The following is a 13,435-nucleotide window of genomic DNA, read 5'->3' on the forward strand; positions in this document are numbered from 1 at the left end:
AAGAGCCTGGCTCAGTCTGCCGTTGCCACTCCTTCCTGCCTCCATTCCACCCAGCCCTCAGAACTCCCTTTAACAAAGCGTGGGCTTGTGAGGTCGATGACTCCAGGATGTCTGCCTAGGTCCTCAAGTCAATAAAACTTGGACAGAGTAATGGATCTGGAATTTGAACCCAGTAAATATATCTAAAAGTCTCTACTGGAAACTCTGTGCTTTATATTGGCCAAAGGAAGTGCAACCCAACTGATAACAGCTAAGTGTGCACTCCCGAGAAGCCGCAGGCTTAGCCAGTGTTAAATGATGGTTCGATCAGGTGGCATGAAGAAAACACAAAAGCATAGGGCCCTGGTGGAAAGGCCCAGCTTGAGTCTCACACTGTGAGAAAAAGAAGGACTAGTGAAGAAACGCCTTGCTGTTTAACTGCTCTGACTCCCCACGTCCCTCACGGACGACCCCTTGCTGGTGCTCACGGGAGGACTTCTTGTTCATGAAGACGAGACCTTGGCCCAATAGGTTTTCTCTTGTTACTATGTTCAAATTGTTAAAGGTTGGGCCAGTACACAAAGGGTTGGCAGTCGCCTTAGGACAGGTCTGAGGGTCAGATACATGTGGGGCCATGGTGTGTACAGAGACAGGGCGGGTGGAGGGATAGGAGCGAACTCTAAGATGCCCACGGTTCCATCCCAGAAGCATTCCAACGGGATCTCTGCCGAAGGCTGTTGGAAGCATTCTCTGTGAACTGGCACCCTCTTCATCTGAAAGGCTTCCCCGCTTAAGATTCTGAAACCATCCCATTTACCCCTCACCGTGCGGGTCTCTACGTGTTCTATGTCTTTGACACTGTCAAGATACACAAGATACCCTGGGGCGCCTGGGGGGCTCAGTCCGTTAAGTGTCTGCCTTCGGCTCAGGTCATGATCTCAGGGTCCTGGGATCCAGCCCTGCGTCAGGCTCCCTGCTCAGCGGGGAGCCTGCTTCTCCCTCTCCCTCTGCCTCCCGCTCCCCCTGCTTGTGCGCTCTCTGTCAAATAAATAAATAAAATCTTAAAGAAAAAAAGATACACAAGATACCCTAGAAAGGTTTTTAGGGTTAGGAAGGCACAGGAAACAGACTATTTGAGATGCGGTAGTCAGTACAGACTACCCCCTGCAGAAAGCCTGTGCAGGGATGCCGTGTGTGTGTGTGTGTGTGTGTGTGTGTGTGTGTGTGTGTGTGTGTGTACCTGCTTCCCCAGTCTTTCTGTTCTCTGTAGTTACCCTTCCTGGGACCCTGCTTGGGTGGGAGGAGAACCTGGCCATAGACATCTTTCCTCTCTCACTCATCATTTCCCCGCTATTCTGCTGTTAGTAGGGTGCGCCCATTATTCTGTACCAAGCACTGTTGTCTTTCAGCTTCTCCTCCTCTGTGTCCAAGTCATCATAGTTCAGGGAGTCAAAAGTCACTGTCTTCAGGAAAAGAGTAGACCTCTACCCTTCCCTAATCTTGGAAAATTTCTACAAGGATGTCAGTATGTTCATTTAAAATCATTTCTGCATGCATGCCTTCCACGGATTGGGGCACCTACCATGCCACCAGACTGTAATGAAATCTTCTGACTTAAACTCCTCCCTCTTTAGGCTTTTTGTGATGTGGCCCTGCCCTACCTATCTGATCCTACTTCCCACTCAGGTATAAACTCTTTCACCACATATACACAGGGCATTATCACGAGCATGCTGCCGGAAACCAGCGTGCGGTGCTTGCTGCCAGCCAAGCCTGCTCTCTGTGAGGCTGTCGGTGCTCAGCGCACTGCCCCTCACCCTGGCAAGCACGCACACGCTCAGTAAGAATGCGGCTTCACAGAGGAGTCGATCTGTGAAGCCGCAATCTTTGAGCACCCACGAGATCATCCGGAAGGAGTATCTGGAGCTGCCTAGTGCAACAGAAAAGGGAAATGTTGAGAAACAGGAATCTAGGGCAGTTTCTGCTTTGAATTTGGGCTAATTTAAAAGGCTGCCAGAAATCTGGAACCACTTTGCTGGCTGGAAGTTGTTGGTGAAAGCACAGAAAATAGTGTTTCCTTTTTCTTGAGGCCAGTTTGTAACATCCTGGAAACGGCCCTTGGATCCCAAGTCTCTGCTCTCTGTGCTCTGATGTCTTCACTGGGGCCACGTCCTCTTTGTCGGGCTGTCTTCTCCCCCAGACTGAAATTAACCTCAACCTCATTACCTTCTTTCAAGTCTCGCCTGTTATCCCGCCACCCCATCCCCCAGGATCTGGGCCAGTGTTGTTAATCCTCTCCTTTACTCTGGCTCCTGGAATTCATTACCATCCTTTCCCCCTTCCCTAGAGATGACCTGAAAGCTCACCAGCTTCAAAATTATCTTCCTCCAAAGTGCTTATTAAATGACTCTTCACATGCAGCGCTGGGCTGGGCAAAGCACCAAGTAAGTTCAGGGAGCAAGGCCCATGCTCCTCGGGGGGCTGCCCTTCTGTAAACACCAACATGGATAGGATGTTCAAGACTTTTGGTCAGGGGGAGCCTGGTTGGCTCAAGAGCCCTGCGACTCTTGATCTCAGGGTTGTGAGTTTGAGTCCCATGTTGGGTGTAGAAGTTACTTAGAAATAAAATCTTTTAAAAAAGACTTTTGGTCAGTTAATCCTTTCTTTTCCTTTTACTCTTTCTTGTGCATTATTTTCCCCCAACTTCTTTTTTTTTTTAAGATTTTATTTATTTATTTGACAGAGATAGAGACAGCCAGCGAGAGAGGGAACACAAGCAAGGGGAGTGGGAGAGGAAGAGCAGGCTCCCAGCAGAGGAGCCCGATGTGGGGCTCGATCCCATAACGCCGGGATCACGCCCTGAGCCGAAGGCAGGCGCCCAACCGCTGTGCCACCCAGGTGCCCCCCCCAACGTTTTTTTTGGGGGGGGTCTGTAAAACAGAAATAGGATCACTTGTCTGTTAGAGATATTTAGAGGAACAAATGAAGTGATTTACCTGAAAGTGCTTTGACAACTATAAAGTCCCATTTACGTGCTTGTCATTATTTCCAGCACCCTGCACCTTGGGTGCTTGGTCATTTTTTTTGTCGAAAGAGTCAATGAATGAATGAGTGAAATTAAAAACATAGTCTCTGCACTCTGGTCAGAATCAGGTGGGGAAAGAGGTTGCACACATACATGAAATACCAGGAGAACGGTATGTAATGATATCTCACCTATTGAGATGACTTTTTGGGTATCAGCAATTATCTGGAACATAGTTGAAACCAGTGTCCCCAGATCAGCGAGAATCAATGTCCTTAAACAGATCCACCAAACTGCATACACTTTATTCATTGAAGAGGCCTTCAAACATGATCTACTTGCTTTTATGATTTTGTTCATTCTTCTAACAAACACATTTTTCTGGGCCCCTAAACTCCCGGCAACATTTTGGAGCAAGTGGAGCATGGAAATCTCTTGCTAAAAGAACTTTATTGTGGGTCCCAGAGGTATCACTGTGATACAGCCTAGTGTCATAATTGATGTTTTTAATGATGACTATTTGTGATCAAGTAAAATCTTGATTATCTTCTGCAATCATTTAAGTTAAATAATACATTTTGGAAATGTTACAAAAGAAAAGAAATGTACATACTGACAATATTAACTCCACTGGTCAGAAAAAGGCAGAGTAAGCGTGGCATGACCGAGTTCGCAGTTGTGGAAGGGCACTGTCTAGGCTGAGTGCATAAGTGCTGAGAAGCAGAGGCTTTGAGCAGAGGCTGGTCCCAGTGCTGTCTCTTCTCAGCGGAGAGAACGGAGCAATGACAGTTGTTTGAGCAGGTGACCTACTCTGTGTTCTGCAATGTTCTGACTTTGTATAAACACATTAAATTCTTGCAACTCTCTGAGGCGACCTTGCTATTGTCACCCTTTTACAGATGATAAGACTGAGCCCCAAAGAAGTTAACCTGCCCGAGCTCACACGGTGGCGGAGGGGAGTCTGGCTCCGGACTCTATGCCACTCATCACTGTGCTCGTTGCTCCCCCGCATTTTAAAAGAGGAGAATAAAACTCATTGATAAGGGAAACAACAGAAGCAATGCATTGAGTGGGAATAATGAAAGAAAAAGAATTACTGAAATGGTACTTTAACAATCGTGAGATCACAAAAGAGCTGCTGTGAAAAAATCCGTGAAAAAAATGGTGGCTCGGGGAATTGTCTGAATGATGGACCAAGAGAGACCGTCATTCGAAAATAGAGCACATTGTATATAGCAGGGAAGACTATGATTCTTAAAGCTCTTGTTTCGTGTTTGCTGAGAGTCACAGTCAAGAAAGTTTGGAAGCCCCTGCCATACAGAGTTTGGCTGGAGCAGCCAGCAATCAGGCCCAGCTTTGCTGTCCCGCTGCCCTGTACTCTTGTGACCTAACAGCTCCATCCTCACTGCTCCTATTTCCAGAGGGAGGGACCGTATCAGACCGACTTGCTTGGGTTCCCCACGGGCTCCTATGACAGGCTGTTGCCTTAGGTCCCTGGTGAAGGCATGAAAGACCACTGGGGCGATGGAGAAACACGCACCGAGCACCCACTCTATGAAGGCCCCTGTGCCAGGCTTCTTGGCTCTGGCATTTTTGGTGTAACAAAGGTACGTCTGATGTAAATTTTAAAATGGCAGAGAGAGAATTTTGTTTTGAAATGGGAGAAAGAAAACAAAGTCCTTTCCCTGTGCGTCTCTGTAGCTTGACAAGCTTCAGTTTGAGGGTTGCCTTTAGCTCTGTTTTCATTTCCAGTGGGTCTGCTTTGAGTTGGCACACAAATTCAATGTGTGAATGGTGTGGGAGTTGAGAAAGTTGCACTGCTATTTCTCTTCTTAAAATTAACAGTGGAATCCTTATGGGAGCAGTGTAGGCTCCGGAATGTGCCACACACAGCTCTCTAACTGCATAATTACGGAGTTCTCCATAATAAAATTGTCCTCATTCTTGCCAAAATTGATACCCCTCCTCCACGGCCTCCTTTGAGAGGCAACTGACTGACAGTTGCTCTTCAGGCTTCTCTGAGGCCTAGAATTTTGCTGTCGGTGTCCTATCCACACCCTGGTCATTGGAGTTTCTCGGGTGAGCCTTAGGGATGTGTGTCTGCTCTGAAGTTGGCTGCCTCTAGCTTCCTGGCTGCTCTGAATTCGCAGCGGATCTGCGCTGACCTACAGTATGCACATCCCCGCCCCCGGTGAGGTCAGTCCCCAGTGGCTCACGGCTGCCTTCAGAGGGAAAAGCTTTCTACACAAACGTGGGCATCACGGAAGCTTGTTAAAAACGCCCGCTCGCAGGCCCCACCCGTGCCCCACTGGATCCGAGTCTGCATGTAACAAGATCCCCCAGGTGATTCACGGGCACATTAAGGAAAGTGAGGCACCAGAGTAGACTCTGGAGAGCAGCTCAGAAGGCAGTCCTGATTTCTCCATTGAGTCTCGACCCACCAACCAACCAACTAGTCAACACCTATATTTCTAGGGAACACCCATCATGTTTACCGAGATAACCCACGTACGTGATTAGCAGGACAGAAATCGGAGGAATAACAAAGTGCTATCCTTGGGTTTCCCAAGGAAATTTTCCTCATTATGGCCATAGGGTTAAGGACAACAACTTGGCCCTGGAAAGTAGTAATGTGGGAGCCATCCAACAATTCTGTGGTCCCTAAAAATGCAGAAGCTGGAACACTGTTTAGGCTCCTGCAGTTACTATCGTGATGACTTCATTCTGGGCGGTCAGTGCTGACAGTAGATAAAAAAAATCTGGTTTTGGTGTTTGACAAAGAAGCAATTGTCGGGGCCGCTGAGCAGGCACGAAGGTAGGCACTGTGTCCTGTTGCAGCCTAGAACCTCTTCAAGAAATCCATCAACTAGAAGTTTGTAGTTCCACAATGGCTGGATGTAGGGGTGATCTGGCTGCAACATACGTCGCCCCACTGATAGCCAGAGCCGAATCGGCTCATCTGGCTGGTGAGTGTCTCTTTCCTCTCTCACTGCTCCATGGACATGTGTCCCTCCTAGAGCCGCAAGCTCTCTTGATCAAAGAGGACGACCGTCCCTCCTAGAAGAGGACCGTCCTTTAGTCAAGGGTATAACAAGTAGCTGTGCTCCACTTCTAGAACCCTCGAACAAGCTCACAAGGTTCATTTGTGGGAGAATGTAAGGTAGTCAAGCTTCCAGGACTCCAGACACATCCCGACGTTAGGTGCTGCCTGTGACAGTCTGCTTTTCTAAAAAAAAAATTTTAAAAATAAATGGTGATCATGGTCATTTCTCAAGGATATGCCCATTACATATTTAAAGCCTTCTTTTCAAGTTCTTGAAGCCGTGTTTGACTCTTCACTTTCTGCAATATCCAGCTTGCCTGCAAGGTTATTAATTCCTCATTGTTTTTTAAAATAAAAAAAAATTCTTTAGAAATGCTTTTCCATTCACTTCTTCCCCCATCACATCCCACCCCTTCCTGTGCTATCACTATAGTCCAAGCTATTCTAGCTTCTGTTTGTATCAGTGCTTCCAAAATATTTCCCCAAGTACATCTTGAAAATTTCTTTAGCTGCACAGAGTTTCCTAAGATGATGTTTAACAGGTCACTTCCCTGCTCCATAACCACATTGGTATTCCACCTAAACTCACCTTGGTCTTCAAAGCTTCTGTGACGTGGCCTTATATCATCTGGACAGACTTAGCATTTATGCTCAAAATATGAATTACAATTTCCTTCCCAGTAGCATTTTCTCAAAAAAGAGAAAAGTCACTTTATATTGAAGTCTTTACAAAGTGTGTAAAGAGCATCTGTAATGTGGGTGTTTTCTCAACTCCTTTATTTGGAACTAAAATCATTACCCGGAGGACACATATTAGACGAACATCAGTGCTAGTTTGGGATGCTCACTGAGGTTACCTATTAGAATCATAAAAAAAAATGCAAGCAAAAAAATTTAGCAGGGTTTAGTAATTACTTCTGAGAGGATGACATCACTTCTAAGATTTTCAAAGTGATTTTTTAAAAAGATGATTTAGAAAAATACAGTATACAGTAGGAAGTTACTTTGTGGCGATCACAAGCATACAACTATAGAAAGAAGGTCAAAACCAACAACAGCTGACCTAAAGAGACGGAACTGGTAAATCACAGCTTGGCTAAGACGTTCAGTAACTTTGCACGTGGATTTATGTCAAACTGTATATCCAGCACGTGCGAGGACTGTGAAGATGATGTGCTCCGTAAGCTGTGATGCACAACGTGAAACAGAACCGCTAAGTGATGACAGCGATGCAAACGAAGATACATCAGAAGTGTTTCAAAACCTGGTTATGAAAGTGAGAATGGAGACAAGCATTTGTACACTGTGCGAGACAAGATTCTAGAATGGCACGTGCATTAGACACGGCGTTGTGTTGCTCACTTTAGGGAGAGAGTTACATCCAAACTGACAGGGCTGTTGGGCTTCTCTGTGAAGACTGCTCCCCAACCAAGGGCTCACTCTCAGTGCAGCTCCCAGCCCGGGACTGAGCAAGGTGGAAAGACAAAGACCCAGCCACTTGGCTTTACCTGGGGTAACTGGTAGGCAACATCTACCCCACACCCCAGCTCCCTGCAGGTTGGTGGCATTTTTGTCAGGCCTATCTCACAATTTAATGGCTTCCTGCCCAATCCCGCTGCCCCCCCCTTCCTTCCACGGGAGTTAATCTCTAAAAAACATTTTGTACCCCGAGCTCCCTCTCAGCATCTGGTTCCAGAGAACTCATGCCATGACAGTAAGAGTATGACGTTAATAAATATTGCACTAAGATGTTGATTAGTTTGTCCGTGTGCTTACAAGCTTATACATTCAGGACGGCTATTAATTTTTTTAAAAATCATCTCTTTGGGAAGATCGGATATCACCTTATGAGCAAGCTCTTTTATTTGCTTATACTCAGTATTCCCATCACTACTGTATTCAGGCCAGTCCCCTCCCTGCCCTCTACATCCCATCCCACCCCACTCATCCCCGCTCTGAGGTTCTGCCTCATGCTGTTCCCTCTACTGCAAATGCTCTTCTGTCCACTCTTTTGCACATCCAAATCCTACTCATTCTTGAAGGTTTTAAAGGAAGGGTCTACATTCTCCATGAAGACCTCCTTGCCTTAAGTAGCCCTCTCTTACTATTCTTTATTTTTAAATTAAATTAGATTTTATTGTGTGTTAACACTATGACTCGGTTAATCACAACTATTCTCTAATTGTTCCTGTGAATTCAATACCAGACTTAAACCTTCCCGTACCTGATATTGCATAGCACACACAGTAGCTAACCTTTTAAATGGCACCTATCAGCATTCCTGTGGGATTTGTGTTGTGTAGAAACATACTCTGGGAGCCACGCCTCGGCAGATGGCAGAGTTGGTGTCAGATCTGAGAGCACATTATGCTTTGACGCCGGAGTGATGGACTCTCCTGGGAGACAAGCCGATGACTGCCATTCCCAAATCCAAGGTGGGGAACATGGCCCCCAGGCATGTGGAGTAAGTGTCCTTGCAAGGACAGGAGGCCAGGGGAAGGAGCGGGGAGGGGGGAGCGGGCAGTTAATTCCAATGACTCATGGGTAAAGGTTTGCTTTGGGCACCCAGTCTGAACTCCTGCTGCCTGCTGGAATCACCTGGGGAAGCTTTAAAATCCTGGCACCTCGATCTCACCCCGTAGATGCTGATGTCATTGGTCTGAAGTGGGTACGATATTTTAAAGTTCCCCTAGTGATTCTAATTGCAGCCAAAGTTGAGATTTCTCCAAAGCCACAGCTTTAGGGAAAGAGGAATGAGAATGCTTAAAATACTTTTTGCTTCTATGCTCCAGGTTTCCTTTACTGGGATATCTGCTGTGTGAGAAATTGCTCTGGGAAGCCGTCAACCACTGCTGTGTAAACCAGTCTGTGTTGCTCACCTTGGAGCCTGAGCCTCTTCCTCCCGGTGGGGTCTGAGGACCCCCAGCACTGACGACACCCCAGAGCTGGTAAGAAAAGCAGTATCTCAGGCTCCACCCAGATCCCGAGTCCTGATCCCCACACTATTTGTGTTTGAGAAGCACTGGGCTAGATACAGTTGCCCCATGAAAAGCAGCTCCACTCAGCTTAAAACCTGTGATCCAAACCAAACCAACCAACCAACCAACCAACAAGCAAATGAACTCTGTGACCCAGACTGTCAGCCTGTGTGGCTACGTCTAGGTTTATCTTCGGGTCAAAGCCCATCTCTCCTGGACCGCAGTCACCCTGGCCTCCTACAGCTCGCGTCTGCTATCCTGGCAGATGACTGCTATCTCTTGAAGGAAAGTCTAGGGTCCCCAGATTGAATCTTTCAAATTTGTCAATGTTTTAAGTTAGGCAATATGCAATACATGAAAATCTGTCTAGCTGTGTTCCCCTGATGTGGTCAAAGCAGAAGGAAACAAAAACGTAATTTTACTTCTATAGATAACAAATGGTGTCAGAAACAGTTTCTTTCCTCCTTTGTTTTGGATGAAATAAAGAATGGGGGGAAGTCAGAATGTAGTCCCTAAGAGATTAGCCAAACCATCCAAATGGATGTGAGCCGGCTATGGAACAGTCTCTTTCTCCAGGTGCTCCTGGAGAGCTAAGCTGGATGGAGGACGAGAGAGGAGTGAAATAGAACCTTCCAATGCCAGAGATGAATGCCTCATTGTACGGGGGTGTGTTAGCATATCCACCGCCACATGTGACCGCCACTTGCCCCGTCACTGAGGGCCCTACAGCTTGAGTCGAAGCCTCCCGCTGGGTGTGCTTGTAACCTTAACAGAAGGACTTAATTGTAAATTTTCCTCACAATGAAAAACAAACAGACCAAAGCAGCCTCATATTTTTGCAATGAGTTTATGTTCTGGATCATCAGCCCTGTTCTTTCTTTCTCCATTACCAGGCTCATGGAAGGTCTGTCATTCCAGGGCAAACGCAAGCAGCTGACTCCTCATTTTCCGCCGGTACACTGCGTGTGCGTGAGCGCATTAGCTCCCTTATTCATTTGGTCCACAAACATTTACTGTCTACTTTTCTCCAGGAACCGTGCTGGGGCGTGGGGATACGTGCCCCTGTCTGCCTAAAGGTCAGAGAAGAACATATTGTGGATAAACCGTCAAACTGAATTTTTTCTGGAAGAACGTTATATGAGAAGGTGAAATGATATTACGTCCTCAATGGAGAATGCTCATTTCTTAATATAAATGACAAGATGGCTGTCAGAGATGTCCTGGCACATCCACTTCAACTAGAAGATGAAAATTAGATACTTGGATCAATTCAGTCATTCTGAAGACAACTGATTTTCTTCTCTCAGGAATAAAACATCAGCCCCAAAGCTGATCCTGGTAACTTTGAAAGCAGTGTGGCATGCCTGGTACCTGCATGGGCCTTCTGCCCTCTTCCATCACATCTGTGCCATGGCGTAATAATCAGGCCTAACATGGCCAAGTGGAAGTCCAAGCTCTACAGGATTGTGCGAGAATCACTAGAAATGTGCCCACCTTAGGGATGGGAAGAGTAATGTTCATGGTGACGCAGCGAAGGCCCAGGAGCGAGCTGTGTTCATTTTTGCTCACTTAATTACTCAAGAGGGGAAAGGGAAAGGCAAGGTTCCTGGTTACACGTCACAGGCCCCGCTCCTGGCTAGTTCACGCAGAGAAAGAATCCATCGGCAGCATGTTGGGCAGCTCGCAGAATACACAGGAAGGCTGCAGAACTGGGCATGGACAACGGGAGGCTGGGCAGGGGGGCCAGTCTGTGAGGGTCACACGGCAGGAGCGATCTGGTCAGCGCATTGCCATTGGTATTGCCACCTCCACAGCATGGCTCTGGACATCAATACCACCATCACCATGACAACCACAAGCCATGTCTATGTTCTTTCCCAAGTCCCAACCGGGAGCATTCAAGGAGCCCAGTCCAGGTCACACATCCACATGGTAGCTGCCAATGGATGAAGGAAAACATTGTTTGGTGACTTCTGGCTCCTGTAAAAAGAGGTGGGGCCCTGTATCCCACCAAGATGCATATTCTGGAAGGTTTATTCCCTAATAAGAAGGGCATATGGGTTCTGGGCAACCAAAAATATAGCATATGTCCATTAAAGGTTGTGTCCATCTGAGTTCTCCTACTCCATGCCCCTCACCTGTGGTCAGAGTCTGCGGAAGGTTAGGCACCCCTGGCTTTCTGCAGAGGGAAGAAAACAAGTTGGAATTTCAAACAAATGGCAGCCAAGTTACATCTCTGCTGGATACAGTTACCAGAAACCCAACCCAAATTAGCTGAAGCCAAATAGAAACACTATTTTAAGAACATGGGGGAGAAGTGTATCTCATGGAGCCCAACGGCTGACAATTGCTAAGGTTTTGGCAAACGCCACAAACCTAGCAACTTGAATGCTGGCGGGATTCTGCCGCTAATATTATTATAAATAGTAATATTTGTGAAGCACTTATCATGGGCTCACAGTTATTTTTTATAACAGCTCTATGAGACCTGAATGAAAATCACTCGCATTTTACAGAGAAGGAAGCCGGGAGAAGTTAGGGCACGTGACCAATGTCACATAGTTGTAAGTGCGAGAACAGATGTGGGCCCAGAACCTGTCTGCGATCCTCACCGCGCTGCCTTCTCCTGTCTTGGTGCCGACCACAGTCTTTCTGCCTTTCATTCTGCAGACCCCAAGTTATGCACCAGCTGTCCAGGGAGAGATCACATGTCCTATGTCCCATGTCCGGTCTCTCAAGCAAACAGCTGTGATTGGCCAGTTTGGTTAAGTGTCACCCTGAGGGGCTCTGCCATAACCAAGCAAGTGGGGTGGGTGAGGGTGTGGGGCTTCAGGGGTAAGCCAACCGCCCCCGGAAAATAAGGTTTGCTGGCAGCCAAACGATTGTTAACTACAATTTTCAATGTTGCCTTTTGCGTGACTTTTCATTTTGCCTTCGTCTCTAGAAATTTAGACATAAATTTAATTTTCAAAGGCAATGACTAACTCCTTCCATGTGTCCGGGGACATCTATGTCTCTGCTCGCTTTTACAGAATTACTTTCTTCTTTTATTGTTTTCATTAGAAAATCTCAATTTTCTTATTTCATGCCGTGCTTGATTTTTTGGTAAGTTATCTTAGAACATTTATGCAAGTGGGTGAGGCATATTAAAAGAGAAAAAGACCACCTAGTTGTGCTGTCCAGCACGGTAGTCTCTAGCCACATCTGACTGTTTAAATGTAAGTTAAATTAATTAAAATTAAATAAAATATTAAATTCCGTTTCTCTGTTGCACTAGCCGTATTTTAAATGCCTAATAGCAAGCACAATATAGCTCTATAGCATAGAGTATTTCCGTTATTGCAGAATGTTCTATTGGACAGTGTTGCTGCGGAGGGTTCCAACAATGACATGGACTGTCTTTTGAAATAACGGGCTCCCAAATGAAAGTGGCTTGCCAACCTGGGGTGACCCTCCAGTTCCCAGGAGCTGTGAGTTCCAGTTCTCTTTCCCACTGCCATGCTTCCTGTTGATTAATTCCTGATTTGCTTCCATATTCATTTTCTCAAAGCCAACATTTGCGTCACATAAACTTGAGTTATATCTTTTCTATAGTAGAAAAGGTGCGCAACTATAATAGAAAGTTCTGGGCTGGAGGGACATTTGTTGCTGATACTGAAAATTTAATGCACTTGCTTAATTACAGTTGGGACGGAAGGAATGTATGAGCTGGAGATGCTGGTTAACAAAATGAAATGTTTAGATGTGGAAATGCTTGACGAGCCCAACAACCGAGTCCCCATGTTCTGCATGGTGAGGAAGTTTCCATCCTTCTCTTTTTAGAATTGTCTAGAAAAGACAAAATATTCTTGGTTGAAACTGCTCTGCATCTTTAACATTACTTTGACCCCATTAGAACAAAATTGATTTCTATGCAGTGCCAGTCCGCAAACTCTGTTTCTACCACCCAGTTGGTTCCTTTAGATCCCATCTGAAAGGGTTTTACTCTTTACAGTAAATTCTACCCTAGGCTGGGAGGGGAAAGAGGCATGTCTTTGGAGGCAACTGCGCATTGAGGGAGAGACACCCCCCCAAGACAAGTCAGAGGTCTTGTGAGAGTGGGGGCTGCTCTCCACTCCTTGGTTGTGTGCTGTGGAGATGAAGGCCATCCTTAGTGGTGACCCGAGCCAGAGAGAGTGGATCCCAGATGCAGGACCATCCAGGTCACTGGTGATTCCTATACTCCGAGAGTAGGACAGAAACAGCAGACTCTAGATCCGTAGGAACACAGGGGCTAGAACAGTGCGGCCTGTGAGGTGCGGGAAGTACCCTGACAAAAATCAGGATGGAGCAGACGCCCGATTATGAGTATGATCTATCCAATTGCCCATCATCTCTGTGGAAGGGACTTGGGGTCACATTTAACTGGAT

General features: G+C 46.4%; 1 long non-coding RNA gene across 2 annotated transcripts in view; it reads left to right on the plus strand.

Moving 5' to 3' along the window:
* LOC103676985 overlaps positions 1-12,228 on the plus strand; it is a 37,220-nt gene extending 24,992 nt beyond the window's left edge. For both annotated transcript variants that reach the window (XR_572287.2, XR_572286.2), the window contains exons 2-4: positions 8,351-8,482; positions 8,840-8,995; positions 9,919-12,228. This is a non-coding gene — a long non-coding RNA (uncharacterized LOC103676985). The remainder of the gene's footprint in view (positions 1-8,350; positions 8,483-8,839; positions 8,996-9,918) is intronic.
* The last annotated feature ends 1,207 nt before the right edge of the window (positions 12,229-13,435 follow it).

This window comes from Ursus maritimus, unplaced genomic scaffold (genome assembly GCF_017311325.1).
Source record: "Ursus maritimus isolate PB19 unplaced genomic scaffold, ASM1731132v1 scaffold_13, whole genome shotgun sequence".
NCBI lineage: Eukaryota > Metazoa > Chordata > Mammalia > Carnivora > Ursidae > Ursus > Ursus maritimus.